Source organism: Rhineura floridana, chromosome 22, assembly GCF_030035675.1.
Source record: "Rhineura floridana isolate rRhiFlo1 chromosome 22, rRhiFlo1.hap2, whole genome shotgun sequence".
NCBI classification, from domain to species: Eukaryota; Metazoa; Chordata; class Lepidosauria; order Squamata; family Rhineuridae; genus Rhineura; species Rhineura floridana.
In genome coordinates this window covers 11,673,149-11,685,882 of record NC_084501.1, presented here as the reverse complement: position 1 = coordinate 11,685,882, position 12,734 = coordinate 11,673,149, and the positions used below count along the sequence as shown (strand labels likewise).

At 47.4% G+C, this 12,734-nt stretch overlaps 1 protein-coding gene across 4 annotated transcripts in view; it reads left to right on the top strand.

Annotated features, from left to right (window-relative positions):
• Positions 1-1,928: 1,928 nt before the first annotated feature.
• The window catches only part of OTUD7B (OTU deubiquitinase 7B), a 46,284-nt gene continuing 35,478 nt past the window's right edge, over positions 1,929-12,734 (top strand). For 3 of the 4 annotated variants that reach the window (XR_009759993.1, XM_061606034.1, XM_061606032.1), the window contains exon 1: positions 5,397-5,904. The gene's annotated coding sequence lies outside the window, so the exon portion shown is untranslated. Of the gene's footprint in view, positions 2,206-5,396; positions 5,905-12,734 lie in introns of those variants that run through there. The other variant, XM_061606033.1, reaches the window with a different exon arrangement.

Sequence of the window (12,734 nt, the reverse complement as noted above, 5' to 3'; positions counted from 1 at the left end):
TTTCTGTGTCCCCAGAAATGATAAACAATCCTTTTGTCCGGGACATAAACAACGGCTGGGGGAGAACAAAGGCAGCAATTCACTTGGTGGGTCAGCTGAGGCGGCCGTGGGACCCCTCCCTTCCTTGCTTCCTGATCCCACTAAAGGAAGGCTGGTGGCTGCAGCAGGCCGGTGTAATGGGTAGACAGCCACCCAGCTGCCTCTCTCCAGGAGGAGAGCCATTCACACAGCCGAGATCCACTTTGAGGGAGGTGCTCTCCAGGCCTCAGGCCTCGAATCAGGACTGATTGGCCAGTGCCAAGTCTGTCCTGGACATTGTGAAGCCATTTATTTATTTATTTAAAATAATGTATATTTACCTGAACGATTGTCTTACCCCTCATATACCCAGTCAGTCACTGCGCTCTGCAGGTGAGGGTCTTCTGCAGATACCATCTCATCAGGAGGTCCATTCCGCACAATGTAGGAAATGGACTTTTATTGTGGTAGCACCTACCCTTTGGAATTCCCTCCCCTTAAATATTAGAGAGGCACCATCTCTGTTATCTTTAAAGCACTGATTGAAGACCTTCCTCTTTCAACAAGCCTTTTAAGTTGAGACCTTATCCCAGTCTGCACCTGTGCTGGAATTGCTTTTTAAGAAGTTTTTAACCTTTTTAAAAAAAAAAATAGGTGTTTTAAAAGTTTTTTTAAAACAATGTTTTTTAAAGATGTTTTGTTTTAATATGTTTTAAAGTCTGTTTTTATGATGTGTTAAAGTGTTTTTAGTGCTTTTGTTTGCTGCCCTGGGCTCTGCTTGGGAGAAAGGGTGGAATATAAATAAAATAAATAAATAAAATAATATATCCCACTTTTCACTGTCTGTTCTCAAAGCAGCTGACACCAATAAAAATACAGAATATACAAAATGTAAAACATAAATTAAACCTCAAAAAATGTAAAACCTCCAAAATTTAAAATCTCAAAAATTTAAACAAGAAAAATCAGAAAAAAATCAGAAAATTTAAAACATCAGAGAAGCATTCATGCTGCAAAGGCCTCCCGAAATAAAACAGTTTTAGCTAGGCACCCGAAACTCAGCAGGAATGGGGCCTTTCTGGCTTCTAGTGGGAGAGAGTTCCACAGAGTTGGGCCCACAACAACATTGAAGGCATGACTCCTTTGTGACATGAGTCTTGCTTCTCTGTGATGGGGGACCACTAAAAGTGCTCCACCAGATGATCTCAGTGATCCACTTGGGACATACAGTGCAAGGCGGTCCTTAAGATATCCTGGGCCGAAGTTCTTCAGGGCTTTGTGCACTAGTGCAAGAAACTTTCCTCTCTCTCTCTCTCTCTCTCTCTCTCTCTCTCTCTCTCTCTCTCTCTCCCCCTCTACATATGTATAAAAATTTAAATACAGTACCAAACCCATTTCATAATACAGTCACACAATAGATTTACATTACAATATCTTAAACATACACTCAAGCGTATATTCACTGAATTGTTTGCATCAGGGGTTCCCAAACTGTGGTCTGTGAGCTTGCCATAGCATTTCCCTTGAAACTACTTAGGGGCCAAAGTGAGTGCTCAGAAACACAGTATGCTCAAGAAGGATAATCTGAGCAAAACCAGTGGGTCTGGAGGAACAATCACAGATCCCAGTATAGCTGGCTTCATGCCCCACCACTCTTTTCCTTTAAGGAGCTCCATCCTTCCATCCTCCCTGCCTTTTTGGAAAGATAACACAAAACACCACCAGCTGACCCTTGCGCATAGTCCACATGCTTTGCCTGTCAATGCTCCTGGCAGCCCACGACTGAGAGAATGCAAAGCACTCGGCCGCCCTTGGACTGTACGGGACGCAACGTCCCTCTCCTTACAGGGGCTGCCCACTAGCACATTGTTCCCTGGTGCCTGTTGCTTCAGCTGCTGGCAAGGACAAATAACCGATGGTTTCACAGCGGCCGGCTATTCCCTTGGTTAAGATGTGTGAGCTTTTCAAGCCAGAGCAAGGAACTTAGAGCCACGGAAGCTGGCCACCTCTGCCACATTCCACCACAATTGTGATGATTGATTGAGGGGATCCTCTTCAAAGTGTCCAAGATCATTATTTTTTTTTGAAGTGAATATTGAAGCAACAACTGAAGGCTCGCCCAGCCCTGAAAATCTCCCTCTCTGGAAATCTACCAAAGTCTGGACCTGGTCATTTTCAGGAAGTGAAGTAAGCATTTTTTTAAAAAATCCAGAATGTTTTTGGTTCCTGGGAATGATTTTAAGATGTGTGTATCAATAACCTGTGTTTCCCCCATGACTTTTAAAACATCTGAATATTATTATGTGGCTTGTAGCCTAAGGATTAGGTCAGCTGCATGTGACTGACAAGTTCTCTTTCGATGTTCCTCTGTGGCTGCACAATTCTCAAGTTCCTAGTAATTATCTGGTTTTCAGTTATCTCTGGAATAGCTAAAATGTGGGCAGTTCTGGAGTGTTAACAATTACCAGTTCTCCTAGGCAGCAAGATTTGGCTAGAGGGGCTTTTTTAAGAAATGAAGCTCGTAACTTAACTTATTGAAAGCAAAGATGGGAAAAGGGCAAGTCTCAAGTTTCTAACCCAGTTATTGAAAGAAACTTGAAATAATACTTTCTGGGATTTTTTTTGGAGGGGAGGGCTTGCTATCAAAAAGTAAACAAGCTTAAAATAAAAAAGTCTAAACTGCTGAAATTTGTCATGCTAGCTCAAGTAGATACTTCTGCATGAACTATCCTTAACGCTCCAGGACATTAAATTTAGCTTTGAGACAGACTCCACCTAATAGTTTATTCCTGGATATGATGCTTCTTGGACAAAGTATGTCCCAGACAGCGTGGGCTTATGTACATTGAAAAAAAAAAGATTAAAAGTGTTTTTTTAAAAAAAGAGTATATGCACTCATTCACATATCTGTCCTTCTGTCTATTGTATAATACAGGAGTTCCCAAACTGGTCTGTGGCCCACCCATGGTCAATGAGAATCATTCAGGTCAGGACAGGGCCACGGCATACCTGCTTCAAATATTTATCTTGCTTTTTCACGGTCTTTTCATTGCTTCTTTCTTATGTTTTATTTTACTGTTACAACTTGAATTCAATGGAAGGCAAACTGTAATCAATACTTATACTGCGTTTATTTCTTACATTGGATTGATTACAATTTGCCATCCATTGAATTCAAACTGCAATAAAACACAATTAAAAATAAGCAACAAAAAGGCAACAAAAACCATGCAGAGTGTGTCTAGCACAGCGCATTTCAGTTGCTACAACCAGGGCTGTGGAGTTGGTAGGCCAAACCTTCGACTCCAACTCCTCTATTTTTCTACTGTCCGACTCCGACTCCACCCAAAATTGCTTCCAACTCCACAGCCCTGGAAAGGGCTGTAAATGTCTTCTTAAATTGGAAGCTCTTGTAGGAGCATTTTTATCGCTGCCTGAATATGCGCTGATCTTGGCATCACAGCACTTGTCTTCATCTGGGTCCTGTCATATACTGACACACAAAATGTTTTCCATCTTGAGTTATGGTGAAATGCTCAACTACAGCTGACTTCATGGGAAGCTTCTTTGACATTTTGAATTTATATTTTTAAAAATTTGTCACTCAAAATATTTTGAAGTCGGAGTCGGTACATTTCTACCGACTCCATCTCCACGACTCCGACTCCACAGCCCTGGCTACAACAGGCAGAAAAATAATTCAGTGTTCCACCAAGACCATCAGCAACTTTCAAGTGGTCCCTGGGAAGAAAAATTTGGGAACCAATGACGTAACACCAGTAGCCAACTTGCAGCCTCTGCCTTTGGCAAGAGGCAGGGCATCCATAAAACCGAAATGGATGTGTAATCTGCATTGCTGGGTTTAGAAGCGTGCATCACTAGGTTCAGTCTGCACCTTTGCTTTCCCTACCCTGTTATTGCACTGGTATGAGGGCTGTACAAAAAAAGAGCTGTTGTGTTGATTTGCTGTCCACTACAGCAAAAACAATCTTATGGGACCATCAATCTCACTCTTTATTACAGTCCATGACCAGCGCAAAAAGCATTCAGAAACAGCAAAGACTTAAAACAGGATAAAATAGAATAAAATGACCCTAAAGACTAGGCATGTTTACCTGTGAGTATGCTTTACCTTGAACATAATGCATACTCCCAAGTAAACAGGCATAGGATTGCACTAATTTAGGATAGCACATGGATGCAGGTGCTTTCATTAATTGGATGGTACAATCCCCGCTCTCTCTCCGCCAGAGATAGGGAGCATCTGTGGTCATCTAGATGTTGCTGGATTCCAGTTCCCATCATCATCCCCTGGCCATGCTGGCTGGAGATGATGGGAATTGGGGCTTCAGCAACAGAAAGTGTGAGCTCAAATGGCAAAGAAATGCAAAGTTCACAGTTGAACAGTTAATTGTGCATATTGAAGCCAGCTGCCCCCAACCTGGTGCCATCCAGATGTTTTTGGACTCAGCTCTCCATCAGCCCACACCAGCGTTGACAAGAATCAGCTAGGGATAGCGGTATCGGGAGGGCACCAGGTTGGGGAAGGCAAATTTAAGCTTTAATTGAGCTGTCACAGACCGTCCTTTCTGCATTGCTTTGCTGTTTTTTTGTTGACTCTCTCCCCCCCTCCCCGTTCCTACACTACACAGCTGCCCACTGAGGTTAACATTCCGTCTTTGACAAAGCAGACTCCCTTCTGCAAAAATCTGCTTTCTATCCTCAGCACTATCTTAAGATAAAAGGCTCTTTGCTGATTTTGCCCCGAAAACGTAATAATGGTGATGCTAATATTCAAAATGTATATGTTGTTTATATTAATCACTTTTCAGGGCCAAGCCCTCTCTCTCTCTCTCTCTATTGTTGTTACTTGCCTTCAAGTCGATTACAACTTATGGCGACCCTATGAATCAGTGACCTCCAAGAGCATCTGTCGTGAACCACCCTGTTCAGATCTTGTAATTATTAGTTGGTCACTTTTCAGGGCCAAACCTTCTAAAACATACAGTAGTAGTAGTAATAATATATTTACTTTATTTCACTTGTTTATTAGTCACTTTCCAAGGCCCTTCTCTTATAAAATATAATCGTAGCAATAATAGCATTTTATTTTTCATTTTCAGTCATTTTTCCGCAAGCAACTTTTCCAAAAGTTGCACTGACGGGCGAGGGAGCCGCTTGCAGCTGCAAGACGTCCGTCTTCCTCCGCGACCTCCCGCCGCGTTCGGTGGGCGTGGCCGAGGCGCCAGCCACGCCCCCTGCCCTTTGAGGCGCGGCCTCTCTTACCAGCCTAGGTCGCCCATTGGCCGGCCCTTACGACGACGACAGCGGCCGTTGGGAAGCGGGGTGGGACAGGAGAAGGAAGCCTCCTCCATCTCCTCCGTCCCCCACTCTAAAAGCCTCCGGACTGAAAAAGCAGCCTGCGCGCTGGGGTTCCGGCGCAGACAGGGAGGCGGAGAGGAGGGGAGGGGGACGCTCCGGAGTGGTGCACACGCGCAGAAAGGGCGAGCGAGAGAGAGAAGCGGCTGAGGGAAAGAAAGGAGAGATACGCGCAGGGAGGGAGGCGGGAGGAGAGATCGAGACCTCCACGCCTGGCAGACTTTTTAGGAATTTTAAGTTTCTTGAATTCGAATCCCTCCCTTCGCGCACGCTTCCCCACTCTCTCTCTCTCTCCTTCCCCCTCCCTTCGACGGCTGAGGAGATTCGGGGGAGACAGAGAGGAGGAGGAAGGGTCCGGGAAGGCGGCCTGGGCTGAGGCTCCGCCCTCGCCCTCCCTCAGGGGGAAATAGTTTTATTATTATTTTTATTTATTCCCATTTATCCCCCTTCCCTTCGGTGCCGGCGGCCCTGTGAGGGAATTCGGGATGGCGACAGACGACGACCACGGTAAGCGCCGCCAGCCCGCCTCCCTCGAGAACGACGGGGGGGGATAAAAAGGGCGCGCGCTCCCCTCAAAACTTTCTCGCGCTCCCTCGCCACGCCTCTTTCGAACTCCCCCCTTCCTCACGCGCTCCGGAGGATCACCCCACCTGGGGCCCCTCCCCTTTGGAACGCTCAGGGGGCCCCTCGCGCTCCCTCGCCACGCCCCTTTCTGCAACGGTCCCTTTCCCTCTCTCTTTGATTGGCTCCTCCCCTTTCAAAAGGATCTCTTTCGCTTGTCACCGCCCCTTTAGAGCTGTGGGGCGGGGCTTCCAGTTGCTCCACCCCTTCCGCCCACCCAAGACACTCTCTTTGGTCGCTTTTTGTTTGTTTTCTTTTTGACCAGCCCACAGGAACCTCTTCCCTCCCCTCCCTTCTGTTTTTATCTTGCCCCGCCCCCTCCATATGAGCTCCCGTAAAGCCTCATCGGCTTGTCCTGGCTCTTCCCTATTATAGGCCCTTCTCTTCCTTCTAAAACTTCTAAACCTGGTTTGCCCTGGCCTCTTCCCCCCATCTCCTTTCCTTTGACCCCCTTGTCTCATTCCTCTGTTTCCTCCTCTGCCCCCTAATCCTGCTCCTTCCTCACTCCTCAGAATCCCCCCCTTCACGGATTCTGCCTCCCCCACCCCACAGTTGAGACCTGTGTGGCTCCTCTTAGCTTGAGGAGCTCCCTTGCCTTCCTGCTGCCCTGATGGGTCCTTCAGTGCTAAAAGTCTGCTTGGATCCTGTGGCCCTTGCAAACTTTCCTGCCTGGATTTATTTATTTATTTTAATTTTTTGTTTCAATGGCTTTATGTGGCACTTAATTACAATATTTTCTAAGCTCAATACAGTGTAAAACAAATCTGTCAAAATGATAAAAATCAAGAGGCCAGTTGAAATACCCACTGGAGTAGAAGCAGTAGGTGTCAGAAGTTCAGCTGGGAGAGGGCCTGTCTGGCCTCCACTAGAAGGGAGTTGTGTAAAATTGGCCTAACTCAGTTTCTTGAGATTCTCCCCCTCTCCCCTCTTCTCTGCTTCCTGCCCCCAGATCTTTCCTCTTCCCCACAGCCTCAGTTCTTTGCCCCTCTGGAAATTTTCCTGCTGCCATGGTTCCTCCCCCCCCCCCCGCCGCACTGCTGCCACCAACCTTCCCATTGTCTTGCTGCCTTGCAGATTTGCCTGTTTTGTCTTGTCTCGGGAGGGAGTGGAGGAAAAAGATCTTGTGGACACACTCTTATTTTCAACCGTTCTTTCACATTCTTTTTGTTTGCTGTTTTACTGGACAAGCCTGCATTAACTTCTTGTTCATAAAGGGTTGGGTTGGCGCCTCAAGCTTTGATGCAAGATTTAATTTGTGGCTTTAATTGGTGGCACTGAAAACTTTCTCTTTCAGACCAGCTGGTGATGAGAACTAAGGCCGGAATTGGGAGACTCCTCCCCGTTAAATCTTTGAGGGTGAATGTTGGGAGAGAGAGGGGTGGGGGAGGTCCGTTCTTGGTTTAGTGACACTTTGCGCACTGGTGCTGAGTTGTCAACTGTTTGTGATAAAAAGCTGCTGTTGCGATTATTCTCAGGTCTCAATACCAAGAACTAAGTTAATATTTATCGAGGTGTTCGGTAACTGTCAGCACTAGGAATGCGCATCAGATGTATTTATGATCCCAGGCCAAAACTTGTTGACTTGGAAATTGCAGAGCAAACAGAAATGTTAGGAGTTGCTGATGACAGAGGGGCCTGTGTCATCCCTTCGTATTTGTAATTGAGCGGGTAACAGGAGCAGACGTTACAGGATTCCTGGCCTGGTTTCTTTACTCTTCCTGGAGTAACTCTTGGTTGGCATGCTTCATATAATAAGTATAATATAATAACTTTCTCTGTTATCCAGTGACTGGAATGCTGGGCGTTGGATAGGGGAAAGCAGGGTTCAGATCCCTGTGGAGCTATAGGAACACCGGAGAAGTCCCACTTTTTAGCTTGGGGCGGGGCTATAACTTAGTGGTAGAGCATTTGCTTTGCATGCAGAAGGTACCAGGTTTGATCCCTGAAGACAACTCCAGGTAGGGCTGAAAGAGACTCCCTGCCTGAAACCCTGAAGAGCCCTGCCAGTCAGTGTAGACAGTACTGAGCTAGATGGATCAGTGGTCTGACTTGTTTCCTGTGTTCCTATTTAAAGTAGCCCATTCAGAACCATGAGGACTGGAATCTTGCTTTGTTTTAAGGGGAAGGACTCTCTTTGGTCCCTGCTTAAAACCCCTGCTTTTTAATATCTACATGAAGCTGTTGGGAGAGGTCATCTGGAGTTTTGGAGTGCGTTGTCATCAGTATGCTGATGACACGCAGCTCTACTTCTCCTTTTCATCCTCTTCAGGTGAGGCTGTCGATTTGCTGAACCGTTGCCTGGCCACGACAATGGACTGGATGAGAGTTAACAAACTGAAGCTCAGTCCAGACAAGACTGAGATGCTGTTGGTGGACGGGTTCTCTGATCGGATGGTGGATATATACCCTGTCCTGGATGGGGTTACACTCCCCCTAAAGGACCGGGTTCGTAGTCTGGGAGTCTTTTTAGACTCTTCCCTCTCACTTGAGGCTCAAGTAGCCTCGGTGGTTAGGAATGCGTTTTACCAACTTCGGTTGGTAGCCCAGCTACGTCCCTATTTGAGTAAAGAGGACCTTACATCAGTGGTACATGCTCTGGTAACCTCACGTTTGGATTACTGTAATGCGCTTTACGTAGGGCTACCTTTGAAGACAGTTCGGAAGCTACAACTAGTGCAAAATGCGGCGGCCAGATTGCTGACAAGGACCAAGCGGTCTGAGCATATAACACCTGTTCTGGCCAGCTTGCACTGGTTGCCAATATGTTTCCGGGCTAGATTCAAAGTGTTGGTATTAACCTATAAAGCCTTATATGGTGCGGGACCACGATACCTTGCGGAACGCCTCTTCCGATATGAACCGGCCCTGCTACGAAGGCCCTCCTCCGGGTTCCAACTCACAGGGAGGCCCGGAGGGTGATGACAAGATCTAGGGCCTTCTCAGTGGTGGCCCCCGAACTATGGAACAGTCTCCCTGAGGAAGTACGCCTGGCGCCGACTCTGCTCTCCTTCCGGCGCCAGGTCAAAACCTTCCTATTCTCTGAAGCATTTTAAGTTACACTGATCTACTTTTTAAAATGTTTATTGTATTGGATTGATGATTGTATTTTAGTATTATTTTGTTATTCATTGTATTTTTATGCTATTTTATGTTCACCGCCCAGAGAGCTATTGCTAGTCGGGCGGTATATAAATTTAATAAATAAATAAATAATAAATAATAAATAAATAAATAAATAAATAAATAAGGACTATAGATAAGAGGTAGAGGAGCTGCTTTGCATGCAGCAGGCCCCAGGGTGTGTGCAGTAGGTCCCTGAAAAATGGGAGTGCATCACCTATCCTTACCAGGCTTATTGTGAAGGCAGGCGACAAAGTTTATGAGTACTGCACTGTGTGAAACGTGCTATGTACATAAGAAGCTTGTAGCCCAAGATCTGGCCAGTTAACAAATCCATTTGAGGCCATCCCTCTTCTTTTGGACTCATAGTTCCTGTGGGACCCTCTCCCAACTTCACCTCTGTTCCTATCGCTAGTCTATTGCCTCTCCTTCCCTTAAGGAGGCCTTCAGCGCTGATGGGAGTTGTAGTCCAAAACAGCTAGAGGACACCAGGCTGGTGAGGGCTGCTTTAAGAGCTGCATGAAATTCCTGCCTCCCCTACAGCCCAACCAACCTTTTGTTTCCTACAGAGCAGCTTTTCTGTTCATCAGCATTCTGTGACTGACCCATCCCTGCTTGAGAAGCACTCACCTTGCTTCAGGCCAATTCTTCTTCACCAGTGTTTTTTGGGTGGCAGGTCTTCAGAATACATCTTTGATTTCTGGCGCAGCTTCCTAAGTAATCTTCGGACCAGAAGTCCATCCTGATCATTCTTGTTGGGTGCAACATCCTGCTTTGGGGAGGGGGTGGAATTGTTTCTTGTGATGCGCTAGTAGCCACCTATGTCTGGAAGAGATATTGGCAATTGAGTGTCGGTTGTTGTCTTCCCTTTGCTCTGTTTCCAGGGGTGCTTTAAGGCAGGTTTTATGTTGCGTTTCCAGCCATGGGGGATTGCACAATTTGGTCTTTCCCTGGAGGCACCCGTGGTGTGATCCATGAGTTCTTTCATCACTCAGTTTGCAGTGCAGCAAGTGTGGTCTGGTACTCTAGTGGTTAAGTGTCCAGGGGGTGGATCCTGCACTGGACATGTGTGTGTTGGGATCGGGTAGCTACTGTTCCTGGGTTCTAACCTTTCCTGTATTCAGGATGCAAATACCTACCCATATGAAACGTCTGGTGGAAGGTGCCAGTCTCTGGGCTGACTCGTGCAGAATGCTTTCTGACTACACATCTGTTCCTGGCCTTCTCCATGGGTCTGGCTCATGGAGATGAGTGTCATGTGTGAACCATGCAGTTGCAGTGACAGGCAGCAGTGATTTTGGTGGCAGTTGAGTCCTTGTGGCTGCCTTGCCAGGCTGGTTGTTCTCCAGGTCATAGGGTCTAGACGTGTGTGTGTGTGTATTTGGGGTGGGGTGAAGCAGGCTCTTGTTCCTTGTGAGTTTTGATGCTAGATGGTTTTTGTTCTTGTTTTTACAAACTCTTCTCTATGACCTTGGCCAGTTGCTGCATTTGGGCAAATGCCTCCCCTGGGCATCTGATTTTAAAAAATGTCCACTGTTGAGCGGTTTATGCAAGAGAAGCATTTGCGCCAGTTCTGCTGATGTGCAGAACCCCCCCCCCCCGCAGGACTGTTTAGCTAAGGGCTGTAGCTCAGTGGTAGGGTAACTGGAGAGCCACCCAGTCAGTGTAGACAATAATGAGCTAGGTGGACCAATGGTCTAACTTCATAGTAGGCAGCTTCCTGTGTTTCTGTTTGTGTCATCCCTTTATTCAGAACCATGAGGGCTAGGATCTTACAGGTATTTCTAAGGGAAGATCCAGAGCTTGGTGGGTAGAGTGTCTGCCTTGCATGCAAAAGGCCCCAGGTTCAGTCCCCAGCATCTCCAGATAGGGCTGGGAATGTCCCTTTGCCTGAAACCCTGGAGAGTTGCTGCCAGCCAATGTAGACCATATTTGAGCTAGATGACCAATGGTCTGACTTGGTATAAGACAGCTTTCTGTGTTTTAATGTACTGTGGAACTGGGGACAGGAAAATCCATGTTCCCCCTCCTCCTTTCTACTGGCAAAGTTAAAATAATTTACTTAAGTATTTTTCACTCTGTAATGGAGCCCTGAATCCCTCCACTTGGGCAGCTGGCCTCCCTGTGCACAATAAGATGCCTGGCCCATCCCTGCCTTCCTGGGTGCTGGTTCTTAAAAGCTGCCATCAGCAAGGAATACGTTGTTCACCTCACCTCTTGCAGTGATATGCCCACAGACTTTGATTCTGATGGATGTGACTAACGTCAAGTGACGCAATCTCAGGGCTTGGCCGGCCAGATTTCCATGCCTTTGGCAGGTAAGTGCCTGCCACAACCAAGCCCTGTTCCTTTGTGAGGAACACGCCCGTCCAAAGAAAGCCCATTCTCAGGAGAAGGCTTTGGCCAAAGTGGCTGCAACTCCGGACTGAGTGGACCACTGATCTATCTAGCTCAGAAAAGGCTGCCCTGACTAGCAGTGGCTCTCTCGGGTTTTGGACAGGAGTCTTTCTAAGCCCTACCAGGGCCTTGTAAACAAGTCCTCACAGTGTGCTACCGGCGGGGGGAGCCTTCGGCCCTCCAGATATTGCAGAACTACAACTCCCATCAACCCTGGCCGTTGGCCGGGTTTGCTGGGGCTGATGGGAGTTGATGTTCAGCAACATCTGGAGGGCCGAAGATTCCCCACACCCAGTGGACTACCTTGCAAACATCTGACCTTGTCTACTGGGGGCTGGCAGAGGGGGGATGGAGAGCTCTGTCCCTGTTCCGCGTACCTGCGTGGAATTTCACACACTTGCCAGTCTGCAGTTTCTTCTCGCCTGTGGCTAGTGCCTAAATACAAGGATCTCCAAGCTGGAGGTTCCAGGTACTGAACCTGGGACCATTTGCAAAGAAAAAAAATTGCTCTGCCACTGGGCAATATGATCCTTCCCTAGTATGCAAGATGAAGACACAGTTGGAGCCACTTTTGCAGTTCCTCTCGAATCTTCGTGTGTCCTACATACCTGATGGAAAGTAACCTGCATTCAGTTGATGGCCAACATGTGGTCGATGTGACTCTTGTCTTATACATGCCTCCCCCCCTCTCCCCCTCCCCCCCCAGAAAGTTGCAGGTTCAATCCCCAGCAAGTTTTGCACCCAAGAAGGACCCGAGAGCAATCCCCAAGGGCACCTCCAGGTAAGGCTGGTAAAGATCCCCTGCCTGGAGACCCGCTGCTAGACAGGCATGCAGTACTGAACTAGGTGGACCAGTGGTCTGACTTGGATAAGCAGCTTCCTATTTTGCAGCATGGCTGTTTTCAGTTGGGAGCTACTAGTGTGGGTCTCTGGACCCCTGCAGCTCTTCCCCCCCATCTCTGTGGGTCAGTTGGTATTTGCTGGAGCAGCTGAGCTGTCTGATTTGTTTTTGGAGGCGGGGCGGCTCTCTTAGCCTTTTGTCTGCCTGTTTACCTTCCAGTCCCTTGTGCTTGCTGCTGCATGCATTCCTGCCTTGGTCCACCTGCTCCTCGGTTTCCAGGCCCAATCCTGACTGTCCCAAATATCTGCTCTAGCCTCCTGCCCAAGGCCTTATCCTGCCAAGCTTTGGACTAACCTTC